Source organism: Schistocerca nitens, chromosome 3 (assembly GCF_023898315.1).
Source record: "Schistocerca nitens isolate TAMUIC-IGC-003100 chromosome 3, iqSchNite1.1, whole genome shotgun sequence".
Classification (NCBI taxonomy): Eukaryota; Metazoa; Arthropoda; class Insecta; order Orthoptera; family Acrididae; genus Schistocerca; species Schistocerca nitens.
In genome coordinates this window covers 250,641,016-250,653,426 of record NC_064616.1, presented here as the reverse complement: position 1 = coordinate 250,653,426, position 12,411 = coordinate 250,641,016, and the positions used below count along the sequence as shown (strand labels likewise).

Genomic DNA, 12,411 nt, shown 5'->3' with positions numbered 1-12,411 from the left:
ATTTTTATGAGGGACTAATCTAATCACTATATCGTGAATAAGGGACTGTGTAAGACACATTACACTTTTTTGTAGGTCTTCTAAATTAAATTGGTTCACAGCAGCTTCCCATACATTACTGTCTTCAGCCTCCCTCTTGAGAGTGGTATAGGTGGTGGAGCTGGTACAAGGTTGCCACAGGTTCTGGAAATCAGGGAATTTCAAACATGTCAGGGAAATATCACGGCGGGGGGGGGGGGAACTGGAAAGATCTCTTTTTGTCTCAGTAGAGACAAGGTGACTTGCGTCGTCACTGGCTGTACTTCCTCATTACTACTGCTTCTTCCCTTCCTACCACTCTCCTCATCTTGCAGTCAGTGCTGCCACCACTTCTTGCCACCTGACGAGAGGCAGGGAGGCATGAGGAGTGTTTTGTTTGGATCTTATTCTGAGACTGTAGATGGCCGTCATGTGTATCTGAGTTGTGTGTGGGTGATTGTGTGAATGTGTGTGTGCTCTCATTTTCTGACAAAAACTATGATTGAAAATTTAGTTGTGAGAGTGTGATTTTCTTTTCTACGTGCCTATCTGTGGCTCAGCAATCATCTTTACGGTGAGTTGCTACCTATCCTCATTATTATTGATTCTCAGAGTATTTGAACAAGTTATCTGTTGCATGGATTGATCACCGTGGTCTCATTTCATCAACATGCTGACTGTGGCTCGTGAATAGCTGGCCACATGAGTGGATTTCCACAATGGGCCAAAACCACAGGCCTTTCCTGCGGGTGTGTGTCATGGGTTGAGCCTGCCAATCTAAAGCCATTCGGTTCCCACTAATGAGCAGGCCCTGCCCATCGGATCTAGTCTGACTGATCTGTCCGCAGGCCAGATCAGTTTGTGTGTAGTGTAATGTAGGGGATATTCATGGTTTATCCACGGACCCAGGACTGTTGTGCTCCTCAGTAGGTCAGAGGTCACGGGCGATGGATTTCAGGGATTGTGATTGTTTCACTGCAAGTACATTTCACAGTGTGGCATTTTATAGACATTTTATTTGTTCTAGTACATTTTGGCACTTAAAAAGTGGTTTGTGTGTTAGAAAGTATGGACGATAAGAAGAAGAAGATTGTCAGTCACTCGGGGTTTGTACACTCTATACTGATATATTTTTCGAAAGAAAAGTCAAAAAATACCTGTAAAGTAATAGGTATGACACAGTGGGTAATAACAAACATATTAGAACCAAATTTTATTGTCAGTCACCTACACATTTCTTCCTAACTTGTACACTTCTTTCAAGAGACCTACTTTATTTTCTGAGGTTATTTCTGAAATCAGTGAAGGTATTTCAAATCTGTCTTGCGACTCCAAGCAAATACATATTTTTGTCACCCAATATGTTTTGTTTTATTGGAATAAAATAACATTGGCTGTCTTAATGAAACACACATACTATTTGGCTTGCTTTCTCCACCTAAAAACAGTTCATTACAAAAGAAATTGTTGTTAGTACTTAAGATTTTTGCTCACACCAGGAAACGCCATCTGCTTGAATTTTTTTTTAGATATTTCCTTGTTTACCGTAGCTACAAAGACAGATTGTCAACTTACATTTGAACTTATACTTGAGATCTCAAAATTCGTCAGGGAAAAATGCAAGACTTGTCTGGAAATCAGGGAAATATCAAGCAGTTTCGCTTGGGGAAACTTGTGGCAACCCTGTGGTATCTTCCATGATCTAGTTGATGTGCTCTAGTCTCGCTCTGCCTCTTTTTTCTTTGCTTCTACTATGCCTCCAGTGATACTTTTAATGATACCATCATGTCTCTGAAGGTGGCCCACCCACGTGTCACTTCTGTGTTTGATAAGCTTCAGGAGACAAGGCTTTCCTTCCTCCACTCTGTTGAGCACCTCTTCATTCAGCATTCTGTGGTAACACCGCATCCTGAAGTTTCTTATTTTGTGATTTATGCTTGTCCCAGTGTCCATGTTTCACTTCCGTACAGCACCACACTCCAAATGTCTTTATGAGGTCTTTCCTGAGGTGTTCTTGTTAAAAGGAGCTTTTGCCTGATGGTTTCACCATGCAATATCCTCCCTGGATCTTCTGTCTGATGTAATTTTACTCTGTAGTCAGGCAAAGAATTAGATGGTCTTCAGTCACTCATTAATAAATGAGCATTGGGCAACAATGTTTTGTCTGCTCACCACTAAGATTTTTGTTTCACCTTTATTAATTTTCAATTATAGGATGAATTGGTGGTGATTTCCATCTGGACCAGCATTGCTTCTAATTGTTCTGCAACTTCAGTTAACACTGTGGTACAGGCAAAAACTCTCAACATGTATATTTTCTTACCATGAATTTTAATTCCTTCTATAGTCTCTTGTTTGTCCCTAACATCATCATCTGCCCTTGAACTGTATCCATTGAACAAGACAGGAGAGTGTGAGTTGCTCTGTCATATACCCTATTTACAGTAGCTTCTTCTAGATGTTCTCAATGCCTTACCACAGCCACCTCTTCTCTGTATAGTTTCTGCACTACTCGTCTGTTTGTGTGTATTTTATGTCACTCTCTCTCTCAGCATCTTAAAAGTATTCGCCAGTCTACCCTGTTAGATCCTTTTCTAAATCAATGAAGACAATATATTGAGCCTTCTGTAGTGTTTCCTCAAGAGTATTGTTTCTCATGTGCCTGCACTCCTTCTAAAGACACATTGCGCGTCTGTGATGATTGCATTCATTCTGCCCTCTAACTGCTATGAAATGAAAGAGGTCAATATCTTGAGGCCCCTGTATTGTTCAAATCTGTTTTGCAGATGGTTTCTTTGACAAATTTTTATAGTCTTTTGGGAGCTCCCCAGTTTCTTATATAACTTGTACGAGATGGAACAGTTTTTCACGTAGCTCTTCCCCAGCAGCCTCAATGAGTTCTGCTGCTATATCATCAACTCCTGGGGCTTTCCCAGATTGCAAGAACGAACTCATCGCACACGATGTAGTCTCCCTCTTCTTCCAGATAAACTTCCTATTCATACAAAAAATTGCACTGTGTGTATAGACCTTGAAGTTCAGCGGCCTATAAAACACAAGACTGAACCTGTTGTTTGGCGCTGTGGTCAAATTTTAGCCTTGTAGCTATGATGTTAGTTTGCTTACTATAAGGACTAGTTTTCATATCATAAATTTCAGAAAAGACTAAGTTAATAGGATTAACTAATAGCTATGACTTTTGAAGGGAAGGAAGGAAGATGCAGGTTTTACAACCATAAATATGGTTCACATGGTGCAAGCCAGTGCTACTCCACCTCTGACAGGCTGGCCTATGCGGCACGAGTGGGCTCAGTCTGATATGGGTCACCGGGCAGCACCGTACCACGTCTCACTCGCTGAGCTGTGCTTTTACCAGGCCGGGGCACTGGGCTGTCAACACCTCATGTATCGCGGCACAGGCTGAGGACGCTGATTGAATTGTGAGCCTGGAGAGCCAATGTCACCCACCATCTTGAAATGGGATGATCTCTAATGTGTACATTATCTCATAATGTCACTTATTTGGATGAAATTAAGTAGTAGTACAAATAATTGACTGTCTAAAACTGTTTTCTTAATTCCTTTTACAATAAACTGTTATCATTCACTTTTTTGCAGTTCCTTATGGATTAGAAGTTGTGGCAATACAATGAATATTTCATTTTGTGGAGCATTAGCAGCTAACACAATATGCTATTGTGTGGTAAATATGGTTGTTAAGGGCATTTAAATTGACTGAAAAATAAACTAATAATCATTGTAAACATGTTTTGCCTGGTGTGAAAGTAAGTGCAGTTTTGGTGGCAGAAATAACAAGAACATGAAACTGCAACTTGGTCCAGTCCTTGAATGATAGGTCTAGGAAGTTGGTGGAAATGCTCTGCTCTGAGACAAAGACAAAACATAGATCAAATCACACGTGTAGTGCAGCAACATTGTCATGCCTATGTAGCTACTAAAGAAGGCATTATTGTAGTTGCTACTATTTTAAGTTGGTTTGATTTGATGTGTGTTCATAATCTAGTGAGAGCTACTGTAACCACAAAGGGGTAATGTATGGACACTGTGAACACACTTCTATTTCAGATAAAATTATGGGGAGCTACTGAGTTCATCTTTGTGTGTTAACTTGTGAACTTTAGATAGTGGAAGAAAGAAAGTACTCGGAGGAAACAGATGAGGAGGGAGAGATATTTGTGGGTAAAATTTTCTCTGTTAATTTTCCGCTTAAGGTTAGAATAAAGTCTCAAACTTTGATGTTTTAATTATTATAACATCATTTGACAGTGATTCTTTTTTTAGATGTACAAAACGAAATTACACCAGAGAAGAAATGCTCGTCATTCAAGAACAACAGATTTGGAAACTGGGCTTCTGAGAATGACACACTTGAGAATGTCAGTATGTTTTGAAGGCAAGACTGTACCTAATGGCATCCGTGCTACCTTTGTAGACTGCAATGCAAGATTTTAGCTGTTCCAGTTACTAATTTATTTTGAGAAATTAGTTCTATAGCTCACACAAAGTGTAAGTGATTGTGATAACATACTAGACATCTTAGTGACAAACAATCCTGAGCAGGGAGCATCTAGATGGATTCAGGAATTAGTGACCACAAGGTGGTTGTAGCGAGATGGAATGCCATACCATACAAATCCACCAGAAATAAATATGAAACATATCTATTTAAAAAAAAGCAGATAAAACTCTCTTGCTGGTTTTCTAAGAGACAGTCTCCATTCCTTCCATACTAACGATGTAAGTTTCAATCAGATGTGGTGTAAATTCAGAGAAATAGTGTTGACAGCAATTGCAAATTTTGTACCAAGTAAATTAATAAGATACAGAACAAATCCCTCATTGTACACAAAACTGATCAAGTGATTGTTGCAGAAGCAACAAAAAGATGATGGTAGATTTAAAATAATGTAAGATCTCAAAGATTGGCAATGGTTTTCAGATGATCGAAACTTAGTGCAGACTTCAGTGTGAGATGCTTTTGATAGTTTCCAAGACGAAACTCTCTTCCAAATGTGGCAGAAAATTGAAATTGATTCTGGTTGTATGGAAAGCATACTAACAGAAAGACACAATCAATATCTTCATTATGTGATGGCAGTGGTAGTATTATTGATGACAGTGCAACGAAAGTTGAGTTACTGAACACAGTTTTGTGAAATTCTTCAACAGAGAAGAAGCAGTAAGTATTCCAGAATTCAAACAAAGAACAGCTGCCAACATGAGTAAGTTGGAAGTAGGTACCCTTTGTAAAGAAAAGCAGCTTAGGCCACTTAATAAAGACAAATCTTACAGTCCAGATTATGTACCAAATTGATTCCTTTCATAGTATGCTGATTAAATAACTTAATTTGTACCTATCACATACAACTGCTTGCTCGATGAAAGATTCATATGTAAATACTGATAGGCTGCACGTATTATACCAATAAACAAGAAAGGAGGCAGAAGTAATCTGCTGAGTTATAGACCCATATCATTGACGTCGATTTGTAGCAGGACTTTCGAACGTATACTGAGTTCCACCACTATAAAATACCTCAAAGAAAGTGATCTATTGATGCATATATCACATAGAAAATCTTATGGGAAAGTGAAGTAAAGGATAGGTTTCATTGGAAGAGCACTTGGAAGATGTAACAAATGTACTCGAGAGACTATGCACACTACACTTGTCTGTCCTCTTCTGGAGTATTGCCATGTTGTATGGGATCTTTACTTGATTGTGTTGATGAAGGATATAGAAAAAGTTCAAAGAAGAGCAATTGGTATTGTGTTATCAAAAAACAGGAGAGAATGGCCATGGATGTAATAAGTGTGTTAGAGTGGTTATCATTAAATCAAAGGTGTTTTTTCTTGCAATGAAATCTTTTGAAAAAATTTCAGTCACCAACTTTCTTCTCTGAATGCAAAAATATTTTGTTGACTTCCACCTATAAAGGGAGAAATTTGAGAAATCAAAGTTCTCCCAGAAAGATTTCGGTATTCATTTTTTCCACATGCTGTATAGAGAGAAACAATCAAGAGAGAGTCTGAAATTGGTTGTATGAAACCTCAGCCAAACATGTAAGTGTGAACTGCAGATTAGTCAAGTAGATGCAGATGTAGTGCCTAAGCAGGATGTAATTTCAGTCATTTCACAGAAAAAGGGTACAATAAGTGCTCAGAATTAGAATTGCACTCTACTTGTACACAGTTGTTTGGTAAGGTTCTCATCAAAATTATTTACTGTAATATTGCAGACTTTTCTTTCATGGAGTTACAGAAAGAATAAGTAATTCTTCATTTTTATTTTTAGCTTGAACCTGATGCAGAGAGCTCACAAGAGACAAAGCTTCCTGCTTCTTGAGATTGTTACCTAAATGAGAGCTTTTTTGGTAGCTATGTTTGTAATTGCAGTATTTTTTTCTCATATGGAAATGTAAAAATACATGCAACTGCATATGCTGTGATAACATAGTTCTTGCAGCTTTAATTTGTACCACACACTTGGTTGATTACATGATTTTTCATAAAGTAGATGAAATGAGATGAGATGAGCACTGCAGTGAAGCTACAAATTTGGCGCTTGGGGTTAGCGTTACAGCCTGGACCTGGACCTGCTGTGGATCCCGAGCTATGGGTTGGCTGAGCTGGATGCACAGGCCAGACTAACAGACTAGTCTGTTGCTGAAGCGAGACTGAGGTCAGTTGGCCGACCAGTGAGTGGCCAGCCCACCCAAGACAGGTCAGCCCACCGTGGGGAACTCAGGCGGGCTAGAAGTCTGCAGCATATGGCTCTGTTTACATCCCATCAGTGATGAGGTCATTAGAGGGGGAACACAACTATGGGGAATGAAATTGACTATGTCCATTTCAAAAGAACTAATCTGGTGTCTGACTTCAGCAGTTTAGGGAAACAAAGAAAACCCTAAAGCAGGATGGCCATATGGGAATGTGAACCATGGTCCTCCTGAAGGAAAGTGCAGTGTCTTATCACTATACGAACTTGCTCAGTTATGGCTTGTGAAATAATTCATATTGTTTACTAGTTTAAGAAAGTAAAGTAGCAATCTGATGAGTAATATCAGAAATACCAATTGCAATGCAACAAAGGCTGAATTAACAACAATTATGCCACTTCATCGGGTGGATCCATATTGTAGGAATTGTCCTTGTTGACACTTTTCTGTTATACCTGAGAGAAACAAAGTTCTGAACACTGTAAAGGCGGCCGGCCGAAGTGGCCGCGCGGTTCTGGCGCTGCAGTCTGGAACCGCGAGCCCGCTACGGTCGCAGGTTCGAATCCTGCCTCGGGCATGGATGTGTGTGATGTCCTTAGGTTAGTTAGGTTTAACTAGTTCTAAGTTCTAGGGGACTAATGACCTCATCAGTTGAGTCCCATAGTGCTCAGAGCCATTTGAACCACTGTAAAGGCAGCAGAGCTTTAATGTTTGTTAATGCTGAAATAGTTGTGGAACTGCAGAAGTTTGGTTAGGAGTTGTAGAAGTGCTGGTAAGAGACTACCATCTGGGACAGTTGTTGATGATTACATGTTTACAAGGAAGATGTGACAGACAATGACATATTCAAGAATCTTGTTAACTAGAGTTGAGAATCCAAAATCAAAGTCCATGCTATAAACAAAGAAGAGCTCAATTGTATACAGGTATCTGAATGTTGATTAATGATGGCTTCATACAAAAATGCCACAGTGTGTACCAGTCTGTCATAGGCACAGTCTATAGTACTCATTTCGCACTTGAATACCCAATATGACTCTCTAACTAGTAGTGTCTCTGCTATCCTGTCAGAATTGGTATTGCCATTCTAGGATATCAAATAAGTCATATGACACACTGTCTCTGAGGTTGTGCAACCACAGATTTCTTCCCCTACCCAATGACAAAATTGTCCCATGAGTACCACACTTTGAAGAAAACTAGTGCTACCAGGATAAGCTACTGGGGACAATAGTGTGTTAATGACGGGTTTCGTTTTAGACTGTCACAGATTGAAAGAGCAAGAAAAAATATCAGTTTAATTGGCAGGCTATCAGTCATTGGAAACCATATGAGGTGGTGCATCCTGCTTGGCAATATATCATAGTTCATGCAAGTGGTGAAGGGTATAGTTTTTTTGGGTTTAATGTGGGACCAAGCCCTCACCAATGCTGCTGTTTGTGGTTTTGTGTGTGTGTGAAAATGGCAAGGAAAACCCTAAAGATGAGCTAGTGAGATAAGTGAAATATTAATTGTACACATTTGTGTACCCATCTAATGTTTGATTGTCAACCTGCAATCTAGAGAAAATAATGAATATAAAGTTTCAGAAGATGTTAGTGTACAGCTAGACTGCAGGAGTTTGTTAGGGGATGTAAATGACATGAAAAATTACACTAAAAATAGAAAAAAAGCACCAGCATTTGAGATGACAGGACAGTTTTGTGTACATTGAGCCCTTACATTTGCGAGGACCAAGATGCAAGGTACCTTTGGCAACCTGCTGGAATCATTCCCGGAAGGTGAGCCAACATAATCTGCTTCTCAACAGTTAAATATTGTGGTGGCAGTTTGTTCATTTTCCTTTAGAGTTATGTTACTGTAATCAGCCTTATAATGGTGTATGATCTATGTGGATGTTATCACAAGTTTTTAGAGATGGAAATTATCTGGCTATTGAGATCAGATATTCATGTCATATATGCAAGTGCATATTTCGTAGTGAGAGGTCTTAATCAGTTCTGGGCATTATATAGTGTGTGGATAAGTTAACAGTATCATCAAAAGGGGAATAGGAAACCAGTTTTTTTGCTGACATTATATCAGTGCTCAGAGGAAATCTCACTAGTTATTCAGGCCTGAGAATGCTTTCCTTTCACATTTATCTAATTCCTTGGTCATTAAAGGGATTGGTACTACACTATAGAAACAAACAGAGGGAAACCACTGTTTATTACATCACTGAAAGGAAGAATATTAATGCCTTTCTCCACCTGCAGTTCTCACAATCTTCGATTGTGATATGCTTCATGCCAGAGAAGTTTACAACACATTGTGTTGCAAATAAATGTTCAAAAAATTTGAATATCTCAATATGTGAACAACATTGTTGTAGGTGACAAACCTAGTTTCACTATTAAAAAATTATAACAAATCAAATGTGAGTTTTTAAATTGAAGGCACAACCATTGCTGTCAGAACATTTGTCTGCCATGAAGAAAATGGAGGCTGTTTTCATCGCCATAAGGGATACGAGATGTAAGAACATATTCTTGACTCGTACACTGGTAGGTGGTATGGGGAACTATGGCTGCCTCAAGTTTCAGCACATCTTTTAGAATCATCCACTAAGCAGTCCAAGATCAATGATTAACAGTTTGTTCTTTTATCATGACAAGGATCAAATACATGTGTACAAAATACACTGAAGAGCCAAGGAAACTGGTACACCTGCCTAATATCGTGTAGGGCTCCCGTGAACATGCAGAAGTGCCGCAACATGACTTGGCATGGACTCAACTAATGTCTGAAGTAGTACTGGAGGGAACTTACACCATGAATCCTGCAGGGCTGCACACAAATACGCAAGAGTATGAGGGGGTGGAGATCTCTTCTGAACAGCACTTTGCAATGCATCCCAGCTATGCCCAGTAATGTTAATGTCTAGGGAGTTTGGTGGCCAGCGGAAGAGTTTAAACTCAGAAGAGTGTTCCTGGAGCCACTCTATAGCAATTCTGGATGTGTGGGGTGTCACATTGTCCTGCTGAAATTGCCCAAGTCCATCGGATTGCACAATGGACATTAATGGATGCAGGTGATCAGACAGGATACTTATGTACGTCAGAGTCCTATATAGACATATTAGTGGTCCCATATCACTCCAACTGCACGTGCCGCACACCATTACAGAGCCTTCACCAGTTTGAACAGTCCCCTGCTGACATGCAGGGTCCATGGATTCGCTTAGTTGTCTCCATTCCCGTACACGTCCATACACTTGATACAATTTCATACCAGACAGTCACCTTGCTTCCAGTCATCAACAGTCCAATATCAGTGTTGATGGGCCCAGGTGAGGTGTAAAGCTTTGTGTAGTGCAGTCATCAAAGGTATACGTGTGGGCATTCAGCTCCAAAAGCCCATATCGATGATACCAGACAGGATACTTATGTACGTCAGAGTCCTATATAGACATATTAGTGGTCCCATATCACTCCAACTGCACGTGCCGCACACCATTACAGAGCCTTCACCAGTTTGAACAGTCCCCTGCTGACATGCAGGGTCCATGGATTCGCTTAGTTGTCTCCATTCCGGTACACGTCCATACACTTGATACAATTTCATACCAGACAGTCACCTTGCTTCCAGTCATCAACAGTCCAATATCAGTGTTGATGGGCCCAGGTGAGGTGTAAAGCTTTGTGTAGTGCAGTCATCAAAGGTATACGTGTGGGCATTCAGCTCCAAAAGCCCATATCGATGATGTTTCATTGAATGGTTTGCACGCTGACACTTGTTGATGGTCCAGCATTGAAATGTGCAACGATTTGTGGAAGGGTTGCACTTCTGTTACTCTGAACAATTCTCTTCAGTCGTCATTGGTCCCATTCTTGCAGGATATTTTTCAGACCGCAGCTATGTCAAAGATTTGATGTTTTACCAGATTCCTGATATTCACGGTACACTCGTGAAATGATCGTACAGGAAGATTCCCACTTCAGCGCTACATTGGAGGTGCTGTGTCCCACTGCTCATGCGCCGATTATTAACACCACATTCACACTTACTAAAATGTTGATAACCTGCCATTGTAGCAGCAATAACCAATCTCACTACTGGACCAGACACTTGTTATCTTATATAGGCATTGCCGACCACAGCGCTGTATTCTGCCTGTTTACATATCTCTGTATTGCTTCCCCAGGGCAGCATAATAGATCCGCTGCTTTTCATGATTTAAACGATCTGGTTGATGGTATTGAGAGTAGCATTAGACTGTTTGCTGATGATGCTGTAGTTTACAGGAAAGTAGTATCACACGAAAGTTGTGAAGAAATCAATCAGGATTTGCAGAAAATAAATGTGTGGTGTAATGACTGGCAGTTATCTCTCAATATTAGTAAGTGTAACGTACTGCATATAACAAAGTGAAAATCCCCATTAATGTAAGAGTACAAAACAAATGCCCAGTCTTTGGAAGCGGTAACATCCGTCAAGTATCTGGGCGTGACTATTCGAAATGATCTCAAATGGAACAATCAGATTACACAAGTAATGGCTAAGGCGAACTCTAGATTGCAGGTTATTGGTAGAATCCTGAAGCGATGCAGTCCTTCAACAAAGGAAATTGCTTACAATACTTTAGTTCATCCAGCCTTAGAGTATTGTTTGTCTGTATGGGACTCTTACCAGTTGGGTCTGATTCAAGAGATTGAGAAGGTCCAAAGAAGAGTGGCAAGATTCGTGACTGGTACATTTAGCCATCATGAGTGCATTACAAATCTCATAGAAAGTTTGAAGTGAGACACACTTGCAGATAGACGACGCACTAAACGGAAGGGGCTGTTCACTAAATTCCAAAATCCAATCTTCGCCGAGGATGTAGAGGATATATTATTACCAACATCCTTCAAATCGCGCAATGATCACCATTCAAAGATAAGGGAAATTAGAGCTTGTACTGAGATGTTCAGACAGTTGTTTTTTCCTCGTGCGACCTGCGAGTGGAATGGGGGGGAAATACGACTTCGGTGTGAATAGTGCCCTCTGCCACACACTGCCTGGTGGCTAGCGGAGTAAATATGTAGATGTAGATGTATTTGAATATGCATGCCTACACCAATTTTTTTGGTGCTTCTGTGTATAACTACTATTTGGTTGCAGTGAACTCCAAAGTTTTTATAGATATTTTTACAGCTCAGATCTTACCCTTGTATTATTTTGCCTTGTCTCCATCAGTGAAAACATAGTTGGAAAGATTCAAACTTTTCTGTGGATGAAGAGCTCCATCAGATCTGGAAAAAAGGTTGTGAGTAACTGCCAGAAGGCAATTGGAAATTATAGTGTGATGATTTGTTTTGGAAGATGAAGCAATGTATTGTCTGTATTGGAGATTATTAAGAAAAAGCATTATAAATTGAGTTGTATTGCAAAACAATCCTAATATGAGGTTCCCATGGCAATAGGAGTGCCTCACTGTGGTTGGTGGGTGACAGTTTGGTGTGGAGTGTGATGTCTGAGTGAAGGAAATACTCATGTCTAAAGCTTCTGTTTATTAACGTGTTTAATTGCAACCATGGTCTGTACTGTACTATACTGTAATGTTCATTCAGTTCACTGTTGGGCTGCCCATTTGACTAGTGTTGCTACCTTCTGCGAAATTTGTGTCCAA

General features: G+C 39.9%; 1 protein-coding gene across 4 annotated transcripts in view; it reads left to right on the top strand.

Annotated features, from left to right (window-relative positions):
• LOC126248212 (rab11 family-interacting protein 1) overlaps window positions 1-12,411 on the top strand; it is a 143,088-nt gene that overhangs the window by 65,642 nt on the left and 65,035 nt on the right. The gene's annotated exons all lie outside the window — the stretch shown is intronic.